This window comes from Phyllostomus hastatus, unplaced genomic scaffold (genome assembly GCF_019186645.2).
Source record: "Phyllostomus hastatus isolate PE091 unplaced genomic scaffold, TTU_PhHast_1.1 phas_scaffold_12, whole genome shotgun sequence".
Taxonomy (NCBI): Eukaryota; Metazoa; Chordata; class Mammalia; order Chiroptera; family Phyllostomidae; genus Phyllostomus; species Phyllostomus hastatus.
Genome location: NW_025334007.1, coordinates 10,257,533 through 10,270,570, shown reverse-complemented (window position 1 = coordinate 10,270,570; position 13,038 = coordinate 10,257,533). Strand labels below are relative to the sequence as shown.

At 41.2% G+C, this 13,038-nt stretch overlaps 1 protein-coding gene across 1 annotated transcript in view; it reads right to left on the bottom strand.

Moving 5' to 3' along the window:
- Nucleotides 1-3,758: 3,758 nt before the first annotated feature.
- SMPX (small muscle protein X-linked) overlaps nt 3,759-13,038 on the bottom strand; it is a 54,046-nt gene continuing 44,766 nt past the window's right edge. Inside the window, exon 5 of the mRNA XM_045856025.1 lies at nt 3,759-4,188. The gene's annotated coding sequence lies outside the window, so the exon portion shown is untranslated. The remainder of the gene's footprint in view (nt 4,189-13,038) is intronic.

Here is a 13,038-nt window from a genome sequence, read left to right as displayed (position 1 = left end):
AAAGAACTATGCCCATTTCCTTGCCTGCAAAATCAAATTAATGCAATGTACCATTTTAAAGAAATTATAAATTTCTTCACCCATATTATTTTAGGACACTTACCAAGGCCTAATTTCCAATACTGTATAGGAATGTCCATGCCCTGCTGGGCATCCAGCCCTCTAGACATTGAAATGTATCCCTTGGCTTCTTCAAATGTCCATCGCTTCCCAATGATTGCAGAAAATCTCAGCTCTGGCTAGGTGAGGAAAGTGAGGAATGCCTAAGCCCAAGAATCTTTCTGTGTGGCTGGGGCCAGAAGACAAAGTGTAAAACAAAACAAAACAAAACTATACATAAAGCATAAAACCTTACCCCTGCCTTTTTCAGGCAAAAAAAAAACCCTTTTTTTGCCTGAATCCTGCCATTAGCTGTAAGGCAGTGTGGCTTGTGTGGGCAATTGGACTGAATGTTGGTCTGTTCCAAAATGCCTCTGAACAGAAATTTCTCCAGGACCCTGTCTTGTCTAGTGCACCACAGATGTGTGAGCAATGTTAAGGAAAGGAAATAGTTTCTAGAGAAGCCTAGAGTCCTTATTCTGTATGTCTAAAGAATAGAAGCAACCTGCAAACAGGATAAAATCCTGCCTGTACCTCTTCCCAGTCACTCTGCCCAACTTGCAATCAGATTTGAAAATTAGAGTTTAGAGTACAGACTTGCTTTTGCTTTGCAGCTCCTCTGCAGGCATCTGAAGCCCAACAAGGAAAGGGGTTTCCTTCTGGAATCTGCATGTTGAATATATCCTCACTGAACCAAGGAAGGGCTGGTCATAAAAAGAGAGAGCCTTGGTCTCTTGATAGTATGGTCTCTCGTAGTCAGTGGTAACACTGAATTATTTTGCAGAGAAGTCAAATGTTATGAGAGGTATTTTTCTCCTGTAATAAATAAGCATTGTAGTTGAAAGATATGAGGCCAAGAATATGAAAATGATTGCTTAATTGAGGTTGTTTTTCCTCCTCTGAACAATACCTTTCAGTGATGGTGTTTTTAAGGCTGTAATCTTACTTTATAGATGAATCCCCTCTTTTACAATCTGCATATTTTTTGACAGTGTGATTTGCCTTCAGTGTGGGATCTAAGCAGGTTTAACTATTTGCTTAGAGAAAAAAGAAACTCACCCTATGAACTCTAAGGGTTTTCTTTGCCTAGTAACATGCTGGCAGGTCACATTATCCTTACTGGTTGCTCTGAGCATGGCTTGTTGATTGAACGCACAATCATGTCTGAATGTCATGACAATAAATCCTCACCTTCGGAGAAGCACAGACTTTTCATTAATGGTCTGTGAGGTGAAGAACTATCTGTGGACCACAGTGATGCAAATTTTAAGCATCAAGTTAAAAATTCCAAGGGAGCATTAATTACCAAATTAAAGGCAGTTTCTATTTCAAGGTTGCAAGCAATGAGATAATGCCACAGGCCTTCGAAGAGAACTAGTTTTAATTAATCAACCTGTAGTCTTTGAACCACTGAGTCCTGTTCTCTTCCCCATAAACCTTTCTATGTTTTATCTTGGAGAAAGGATGCTAATTGTACATCGGCCCAAGAATGGAGGAGAGGGGGTTTCACAGGACGGAACATTGTAATTAGTGGTGGCCCTTATATGGACCTAATCATAATGGGAGGCCTTTTATAAATTCTGACTGCTCTAGTGAAAAATGAGGGAAGCATTTGGATAATTATCATCCCTCATGCCCTGGGAATAACTTTTAAAATTCTCCTGTATCGTTCACCTACTCAGGAAGAGGAAAGCTAAACCTTTCAATCTGTGTTCTTGAAATATCAGGACCATAAAATATGAGTGGTTGAGAAATTCTGGAGAACCTTGCTTGTTCCAGATGGCCTCTGCTCCAAAAGGAGATTTTCATGTGCCCCATGCAATTATGAACCCTATGGGGCCTTCTTTCATCAGTACCTTAAGCACAACATAGAAAAATCCCACACTAGAGAGGGGGTGGTGGTAGAGGTGAAGAGGGAAGGTGGGAGTGTTTGAAGGAAAGTGATTACGTGGCTAAATGTGCTGTTTTCCTCCCAGCACTTAGCACACAGCCTGCCACGGAGAAGGCAGCCAGGCAGTGTGGGTGGAATGATTGTTGTATTATATTCAGATCCTCACCTGTCAGTGGAGTGTCTTAAGTTGGTACCCATTGCAGCATATGTGCTATAAACTGGCTGTTGTACCTTATGCTTTACTGTAAATACTCAAACCAGTGTTGTTTATAGTTTACTCTGTCTCACTCTCCTAATCAACCTTCAACTACTTGTACCTTGTTTTACTTCAAAGAAAAGTTATATAATAATTGGTTATTTACAAACCTAAAGAAAAATCAGGCTGTTTCAACACAATGTATGGGTTTTTAAAGAGCCATTTTGCATGAAATATGAATTTTTAGAATTATGACTTCACTAAAAATGAACTGTCTTTTCATACATTATATGTATTATCCAACAAATGATGGGCTATAGAACTTGTTAAATCCCAAACACAGTAAATTTGAGCCTTAATGACAACAAAAAATACATATTAAATACAAAACTCTCAAAAGTCCACTTAATTTGTCTAATTATTCTGGTCTGTATTGTGCTGCAAATGTTACTTGGGAGGCTGCATTAAAATATAAGGACAGTTTTTATAACATTAACCAAAATTTAATTTTGAAACTGAACATGGATTTATTTATATATAAGCAAAGGGAACACTGAGGTAAACTTTGTAATCTTGCCCAACTCCCCTCATCAGGAAGGCACAGGATGGCTCAAGGCAACCAATGCTCTAGTATTTAGAACCTGCTCTGCTGATAGATGATCAGGCTGGCATATTTGGTTCTGATTGATATGCCCTGCCCTGCACATCTTATTATATTTTGATCACCAGGCTAAGCCACATTCCAGTGAGATGTCTGGAACCCATGACTAGATAGATGGGTGACTGTTCAGAAAAACCTCAACCTTTCAGGCACCACTGAATTTGCAGTCAGTCACCTGTGTGCAGTGATAGTCCTGCTTTGGGAAACTGCTCTCTGTGAAATAGAAAAGCTAAAGACTCATTTTGCTTGGGATGTTTAGAAGTACATCTGATTTATTGTAATTGCAGTCACTGAGAAAAGGATAAAAGTCATAGTGTTGGGTCTCTGTATACCAGGTAGGGGACACGCTTGTGTTTAAAATACTGTAATCCTGAGAACCTGGTCCCTCAAATCTTCGTCATGTGAAATTGCCTGGTTATCTGAGAAGATCAGAAGACTAAAGGAGCATGAGTGATTCCTTTTGGTTTATGACCATGTTGGCCATTGACTAAGTTAATAGAGACTCTCCATATTAGCAGCAGAAGACACAGTTCATCTTTTTTAGGACAACTAAGGTATGATCTGTCTGTCTCTTTTGTTCTAATCCCTCAGCTTTATTTTATTGTAGCCTTGTGATGAACTCTATATCCCATCTGGGCAGGGAGAACTTCTGAGCCTCTATGGAATTAAAATACAGTCACCATAAAGGTTATCCTTGGAGGAGGAATATCAATGATGACCAGTTCCTCAGGCAATAGTTAACTTCATTTGCAGTGATCAATCAGCTATAGTTTTACCTATGGTGCCCAATAATTCAGAGTGAGCAGCCCCTACTTAGGCAATGTGAGGCTTGCTTGGCTCTATCTCATTTCTCTCCATGTGGGGGAATATATAGCTCTCTAAAGATATAATAATTAATTTAGTCTTGATTCATATTTTACATTTACTTGCATATTTATTTGAACTCATAAAAAGTTTATTGACATAATTTAGAAGGTGAAGAGCTAAAATGCATTCCAAATAATGACCAAAATAGTGCGGGAAGTAGCTTAGAGAGCTTCCAAAATCACTTTTATGCATATTGCCATATCCCTCTTCATAAAATCATATCCCTTCTCAAAACTAAACCTTCCAAGACATGAATTCTTGAACTATCTGTTCTACAAGGTGCCAAACATGAAGATAAATTAAAGTAAGAAGGGCAGCCACTAGAAGGAAGAGATATAAATGTACAAACAGGACATTTCTGCTAGAGTCTGGGGCATTCAGGAGGTTCATAATCTTCATACAAATATATAAAATTTTTAGTGAGCTATTTTCTTTTTAATCCATTGTCTTCCTCTTCAATTCTTCACATCAAGCCTGCAAAAGAGAAACCAAAGGGAGCATTAGTTTAGTTTTCATAAGATATTTGTAGGGGCAGCTTGTAAATCAGTATGATAGGTACGAGTCGAAATTGAACTTGGACATTTCATGTCTCAATTTCATGAATGTAAAGTGAACTATGAGTAGAAAATGTGACCATGAACTTTGGCTCTATTGATTTAAGTAATTCCAAACTAAATGAGAATGGCTTCCTTCTGAAGGATTAGAGTATGATGCTCACATTATTTTTATGACTTGCAAGACCTTTGGCACCTGTGGTCAATTTGCAATCATGGCTCCAGTTCTCCACCCTTCCCTGTATTCATCCCCATGGCCATGACACTTTTTAGTATCCTGCTATTGTGGGTGGGGATAATTCCTCATCTCTTTAGTTTGGCCATGTGACTTGTTCAGCCAACAGAATGAGGCCAGAGTGATGTTGTACCAGTGCTGAGCCTAAGCCTCAATAGGTATCACATGTTTTTGTTTATTCTTTTGTACCTCTGCCATTTCCATGAGCAGGGTATGCCCAAGCTTGCCTGCCAATCCCAGAAGAAGGACAAGAAACATGTGGAGCAGAGCCACCCTGGCTAACGTGTCCCAGCCAAGCCCCATCTAGCCCAGAGCCCCCAGCTGCCACAGATGCATAAGTGATCCCAGTCTAGACCAGCTCAACTCCAAACATATGAGCCAGAATAAGAAATGATTTTGTTCTAAGCAATTAGATTTGAGGGTGGTTGGTTATGCAGCAATAGCTAATTAGTATGCCATTTCTTTGAAAAGCTCTGATAATCAGGGATCATTGGACATTATTTACAGATTTGTTTTCCCTTTTCACTTGGTGTCTATTCATTGTGTGTGATTCCTTATGTGAATGGGTTGAACCTTTTGTAAGAAATGGAATTCTCACATTTCTTTATTACAAATGGCTGAAGAAAGAAAACTCCACGAACGGGTTACCCCTGCTGTGGCAGACACCAGCATCGCTCTCTCCTTGTCCACCCACAATCACCTTTTCCCTTGCTCTTTAGTACAAAGACCAGTCACCAAATACCAGTCTTTGGTACTGGTCTTCCCAGGCTCTTTTATAGCTACAGCAGAATGGGACCCAGTTTTGGCCACTGAGCCCTTAGGAGAATTCTACAGCAAAGGTCTTTTAGAAAGCTTTGCTGCCCTGTATATTTCTTTAGGTATTACAAAGCCCATTGTGTCATTTGGCAGCATTGCTGTTATGTAGTTTGTGTTATACTTATTGTTGAGGTGAAACACATAAACGTTCAAAAAGCAAACTGAGTAGCTCAAAGTCACATTGCTGGTAAGGAGAAAAAGTAGGATTTGAACTCAGGTGCCCTAACTCAGGCTCCTTCTGCTCCACTAACAGGGAAGGTTTGGATGGTTCTCAGACTAGAGGGAAAGTATTAATGATTGCAGAACTGGAAAACATTATCACCAGCAGTCAGCACAGGCTCTTATATTTCTCTAGCATTTTTTTTTAGAAACTCCATCTTTACTCCATGCCAGTCACCAAGAGGAAGCAAAATACCACCTCCTTCCCAGTTCAGAATTTCCAGGTGAAATGCATTTTGTTGAACAGCAACTCCACACCCTCTTTCCAGCCTACCATGTGGGCCCATCTCTGACCACTTTCTCTCATACACCTTGCACTGAGTTTGCTCATCAGTTGCTGCTTCTGTAACATGACAGGAACCTTCAGGCCTCTCCCTGTTTGTTTAAAACTTTTGACTAAGATCTCCTCCATGCTGCATTGTAATTATTTGCCCATATGCATAATCTCTTTCCTTCATAGCTTTCCTGATATAGCTGTCCCACCACTAGGCTGTGACCTTCTAAAGGGTGTGAACATGTCCTATTCATTTTTACATTGCCTATCATAGCACCTGACACATAGCAGGGGCCTGAGGGCTGGTGAGTTGGACCACTGGAGCCAAATCCACATTCTCCAATGTGAGGCAGCAGGAATGAGCAAGGGGCCACTGATGCAGTAAATCAGGAGTGTTGATTTGATTGCTACATCCCCATGGTGTTGTCAGGTCTGTCCTAGGCCCCAGCCACAGCCCTATCATGGCTATGTGTGTGCTCAAGCTATTTTATTGCTATGGTCACTGTCCTGGGTGACATATGGCCAGTGTTGGGCTAAGTGAGAGGCCAAGACAAGCTGCCCTTGAAGCCAAGACATTCTGTCAGCTTCTCTGAGCAGCATGGGAGGGGTGATGATTCATTGCAAATTGTCACTTAAGCATGTTCTATGAGGTGTAATTTTTCTCTGAGAAGTGACCAGACTGTGAAACACCATCTGCAGCTCAGAGGTGGGAACCATTTCTATAACAGCTTTGATATGGACTTTCACCACCACGCATCTACCCCAGGTAGTAAATTTATGGCTATACTGAGAAATTTAGGATGAGCCAGTCCCAGTGACTTTTCAGTGACTGTTTAAAAGCCCTAATATGTTCCTCATGATTGCCTCAACTGGTTGATCTCTTTGACTTTGAGACAGTTTTGAAAACATAGAGAAACCTTTATTCAGTTTTCCCAGACCACTGAGGTGACTGTGTAATTCAGAAAAACAAAGGCATGGAATTCTTGATGCTATACTGGCCTAAAGGAACAGTGTTCTTCCCATTTGCTTACTGTGCCTGTGAGCCAAGAGAAGCCTGGGAACCTGGATGAAGAGGGGGATGCTGGGACAGTGCCATCAGCCTGAGCTCTGCGTGAGGGTAGAGGAACAGCTAGCTGCTGGTGAGGTTGCCAGTTTCAAATATCTGCTATGTGCCAGGCATGCCACCACTGACTTTACACTGTTATCTCATTTAGTCTGCAAAGCAAACCTGAGTCTTCCTTGTAGAAGGAGCTAGGCAGAAGGTAGCAGAGGGAATTGAGGAGCTATTGCAGTTCACTTTCTGCAGACCACCCTGCACTCACCACCACCCCCAGCTCTCTTGTCCTTCCCAGATCCCAATAAAATTCCAGAGGGCCCAGCAACCTCGAACACAGGACACTGCTGATGGATAAGGTCACACAGGGTCCTTCCAGCAGTGCAGTCCCTCAGAGGACTAGCATTTCTCTCCTTGGCTTTGTGGGGACTCAGTGTGTACTCAGATTGGTTGTATGTTACTGAAATACAAGAATCCAGGAATCCAGAGACCTGGGTCAGGGTTCAAATTTAGAAATGGGAACAATGGGAAGGGATCCAGAGCTAAAATTGCTCAGGCTGGAAAGTTCACTTGTTTGTCAGGTTGTTGGAATGCAAGTGTGTTGGGCAGTATCCCAGGCCACACTGCTGTGCTGCCTAGACACCAGCTGTCAGCTAGTCTTCTATGTCCTGTTCTCCCACAGGGGACATTTGTGAGATTGAAGGGAAATGCAAGCACCCTGCTGAAAAGTAATTCTCCAGTTATCCCAGACACCTTTTGTACCCCAAACAAAAAGACATAGAAGCCCCACTTCTACTTTGAGAAAGGCTCACATTGGCTGGTGCAAGGGTGATACATCCAATATCTGCCTATGTTACCCTAAGTCCAGGCTGAGGAGCATGTGATGTTTATGCCTTGCCATGACCCATTTAGAACTGTGTTACTCATAGTCACCATGGCCCCACATACATCATTTAGGAAATAGACTCCACTCAACACTTGTCTGCATTTGGTCCTCCCACCAGACTCTCAGGGGCAGTGCAATAATTATTTCCTCTTATGTGGTGCTAAATCATAGAGCCATAAACACAATGACACTTAAAAGTAGTTGAGGAAAAGGTCATGCCTCATATTCTGTCCAGTTCTACATGCAACAGCTGGCCATGCACCCAGAGCAGACCGGTTGAAGCTTTGGAGTTTGTTAGAAGGCATTTGCAGAGCTCTTTAGTTTATGAAGTACATTCACACGCATTGTCCCACACACTCATCATGACCACATGATGAGGAAAGCAGAGCAAGCTACAAATAAGGCTCCTATGGAATCTCACCCACCAAGGTCAAAAGACAGGAAATGCACAGCTGGAACTGCACCCAGGCAACTCCAAACTTAGAACTCTTTCTGGTATCCCAAATAGCCACTCAGAGTAAAAGGAAGAAAACTCTTAAGTAAAAATTTTAAACACTTTTACTTAAACTGTAAAGCATCCCCCAAAATTGGCTTGTATGCACATGAAGCCTTTCGGTGGCTAACGTAAAAATTGAAATGTTTCACCAAATACCTACTAAAAGCAGGAAAGGTGTGAGAGTCACAAAGAGCAGGACTTTGTAGGGAGGGGATTCTGCACCTAAAATTGAGATTCAAGTAGTATTAAGTGCTGGGCATGGAGAATTTAAGTCACGTTAAGGCAAAGGCAAATTGCATGTCCAAGTTAAATTTCATGAAAGTAAGTTCAAAAGGGAGTTTAATTCTATTGTATTGAGAATTTGTTGCATTAGATATTAAGGCAGAGCTGGGGGCTGGTGGCTGAGACAATATTGAATTTGGGGAGATCTTGTTGGAGAAAGTGGCATAATCAAGACCACTGACAGATCCTGGTTTTGTGGTTAATTTCTGTCCATCCATCAGAGCACAGAACGCCCTGTTTCTAAAGAGGCCACTGGCTTCCCTGTGGAAACACTGACCCAAGACTTCCCTAGCAAAGCAAAACTGAATAACACCCAGAGATAGACAAAGTGACAAATAAAGTTCTCAAAATTTCTGAAGATAGTGAAACCCATCTATGCTGGTTAGGCCTGTGCATTCAAGGCCTAAAGACAATGGTGCTTAGACCAAAAATATCCAGCCTCCTCTTAAATCTGTCTAGCAAGGCTGTGGCTGCCAAGGGTTCTGGAATACCCAAGTGGAAAACCAATTCCTTGATACAAAGTTAACAGAACCTATGAAACAAATGTAGGCCTTCCTGCCTCTCTCTCTCTCTCTCTCTCCAATAAGGCATCCTAAAAAGCATATTGTCATGGTGATCACCTTACAGCTGATTCACTTTGCTCATTTGTTTGGTTTTATAGTAACAATGATGGTAGTGAGTAACCTAAAGACTCAGAATCCAATAAAAACCTGGCATCAGGCAATGGCATAACTAACTATAAAGCTTTATAATATTCTAAAATACTAAAGCAATTTTCAAAGATGAATGGAACTAGAGCTTTAGTATTGCTCCTCATTTTAGAAATTTGGAAATTAACATCCAGAGGGCTGAGCTACTTGTCCAAGGTCACATAGCTAGTTAATGGCTGGTCCAGGATTTAAAGTTTGTCTGGAGCTCTTTCCCTTACACTAGACTCTTTCAACACTTGCATAAAGCAGGCACAAGTAATATGTGCATATTGACAGGGCTTTAGAGTCACCTTGCATGAACAAGTGATACAGTGAAATATATCTGTAATGGGTCGATAATTTGACTTAACATTCCTATAATTGAGCTAATGAATACCAAAATTTAATTTTTTAAAATGTCATGCCTTCCACAATTTTAGCAGGGGTTCTTTTTAATATATATAGAATAAAATTCACAAATCATAAGTGAACAGCTTGATGAATTTTTATTCATATGTGTATACTTAATGTAAAGCCTTTATTTTTACATAGCTTTTAAATCTTACTGTATATGCCAGCATATCCTCAAGGTTTTGTTTGTTTGTTTGAGAAGAACTAGTTCCAAGAGATGATAAAACAAGTTTCACTTTTGAAAGAAATGGAGGGGAGGGGGCAAAAAACTTCCCATGGTCAGATCAGTTGAGAAATACTAGGTTAAGCAAAGATAAACTGTCTTCTTTAGAGCTCCTCAACATTTTAAATATCCAAATGCATATTGTGTATTGGGTATGGGGATGATACCATATAGTATTTTCAAAACTTAGTTGATCAGCCCTGGTGTGGCTCAACGGATTGAGTGCTGGCCTGCAAATCAAAAGGTTGCTGGTTCAGTTCCCAGACAGGGCACATGCCTGGGTTGCAGGCCAGGTCCCCACTGGGGGTCCCATGAGAGGCAATCACACACTGATGTTTCCCTCCCTCTCTTCCTCCCTTCCCCTGTCTCTAAAAATAAATAAATAAAATATTTTTTTAAAATTTGTTTGATCGCTGAACCATTTTCCAGTGTTCTACTGTTTCTATTCTTTTTCATTTATCATTCATAATATCACAAATAGTCTGTTTTATCAGATGGATACACCAGAGTTTACTTTAATCAAATCCTTTCATTGGACACTTAAGTTCCTTTTTTTCTTTTTTTAAATATATTTTATTGATTATGCTATTACAGTTGTCCCATTTCCCCCCTTCACTCCCCTCCACCCTGTACACCCTCTCCCACCCACATCCCCCCCCTTTAGTTCATGTCCATGTGTCATACTTATAAGTTCTTTAGCTTCTACATTTCCCATACTATTCTTACCTTCCCCCTATCTATTTTAAACCTACAATCTATGCTACTTATTCTCTGTACCTTTTCCCCCTCCCTCCTCCTCCCACTCCCCTGTTGCTAACCCTCCATGTGATCTCCATTTCTGTGGTTCTGTTCCTGTTCTAGTTGTTTGCTTAGTTTCTTTTGGTTTTGCTTTAGGTGTGGTTGTTAATAATTGTGAGTTTGCTGTCCTTTTACTATACATGTTTTTTTTATCTTCTTTTTCTTAGATAAGTCCCTTTAACATTTCATATAATAAGGGCTTGGTGATGATGAACTCCTTTAACTTGACCTTATCTGAGAAGCACTTTATCTGCCCTTCCATTCTCAATGAAAGCTTTGTTGGATAGAGTAATCTGGGATATAGGTCCTTGTCTTTCATGACTTTGCATACTTCTTTCCAGCCCCTTCTTGCCTGTAAGGTCTCTTTTGAGAAATCAGCTGACAGCCTGATGGGAACTCCTTTGTAGGTTGCTGTCCCCTTATCTCTTGCTGCTTCTAGGATTCTCTCCTTCATTTTTACCTTGGCTAATGTAATGATGATGTGCCTTGGTGTGTTTCTTCTTGGGTCCAACTTCTTTGGGATTCTCTGAGCTTCCTGAACTTCCTGAAAGTCTATTTCCTTTGTCAGAATGGGGAAGTTCTCCTTTATTTTTTGCTCAAATACGTTTTCCACTTGTTGCTCTTCCTCTTCTCCTTCTGGTACCCCTATAATTCAGATGTTGGAACATTGAAAGATGTCCTGGAGGTTCCTAAGCTTCTCCTCATTTTTTAAAAATTCTTATTTCTCCATTCTTTCCTGTTTGGTTGTTCCTTTCTTCCTTCTGGTCCACTCTATTGTTTTGAGTCCCAGTTTCCTTCCCATCACTATTGGTTCCCTGTGCATTTTCCTTCATTTCTTTTATGGTAAACTGCATTTGTTCATCTAATTTGTGCCCAAAATCAACCAATTCTGTGAGCTTCCTGATCACCAGTGTTTTGAACTGTGCATCTGATAGATTGGCTATCTCTTGGTCGCTCAAAAGGATAAGACCTGGGGCGTTGATTTGTTCTTCTGTTTGAGCCATCTCTCTCTTTTTTTTTTTTTTTAGTCTGGTCGCTCCTTGTTATGGTGAGGGGCGGAGCCTTAGGTGTTCACCAGGGCTGGGCACCCCAGTGGCTAGATTGTGACGTTGTATGTGGGGGTGGGGGTGGGGGTGGGGGCGGGCGGGAGGGAACAATGGCAGTAGCTCCATTCCCCATGGGACCTTAGTGCCTTCTCTAGGATCCTGGGTTGTGTGCTCTGCCCTGCTCCACAATCGCTGCCTCACTGGGTCTGCCAGCTGCCGCTTGCGTACTCATGGTCCACCCGCTGCAATCTTATGCGCCCCAGATGCCTTATGTGCCCCTGGTTGCCTTATGCGCCCAACTCTCTGCTCTCCATGCCGTCACCCGTGCCTGGCTGCTCGTCTCTGCCCCTCCTACCGGTCTGGATGAATGGGTCTCCTTCAACTTCTTGGCTGTCCAACTTCCATTCAGATAAATTCTCTATCAGTTCTGGGTGTTATTCTATCTCTAAATTGTTGTTGTTCCGATCTTGGTTGTGCATGGAGGTACGGTGCGTCCACCTATGCCTCCATCTTGTCTGGAAGTCCAGATTATATTCTTTATAAAACTCTCCAAATCAGGAAACTAGTTGTGGTTTTCAAAGCAGCAAACCTTTCTCCTACTCAGTTTAAATGTAGATAACTATCAAATCTGGCTCTCAGGAAAACCCATGACACCATTTGGGAGCACCTATTAAAATTCCTTCTTTTCAGGAGAAGTAGATTAGTTATATTCTTCATAAAATCACATGATTTTAAAAATGAAACCAGAGCAGAGGTGAACATTAGGTTTGAGCCAGGCTCTAATGGCCATTTAGTTCAGCCACCCCTCAGTCACTAAATTTCTTAGACTTCATTCTGCCAAGTGGTTGGAAAACCTGGGACTGAACACTTCTATTGATGGGAAAGTAGTGACATCTGAGGTGGCTTATTCTGCTTTGGGATAGTTCTGTTAGATAATTTTGTCCTTATATGGAGGCAACATTGTCTTCTTCAATTTTTTTCTTATTTTCTTTGAATCTCCTCTGTGTCTGGTCTTCTACCCTGGGGACCGCTGTGGGAGACTCATCGACACTTAGGTTCTTAATCAATTGTGCTATCATAAATGAACAGAACTTTTTTTTTCTGTCCCTATCATGAAATCTTAACTTCTTATCTGATAAACTATTCTCATCGAAAGCCACATCAAATTTGTGTGTGCCCAATTTTTCTCTATCTTGACCAAATACAGGAAATAAATAACTTTGCAAAACACATGGAGACCAGCCAAAGCAACCTGTGAATTGGGTAACTCTCTCCCAGCTCTCAGCTCCATGTATTCAGCAAAGACTTCAAGAGAAACTACATTCTTGTTCTCCCTCTCAA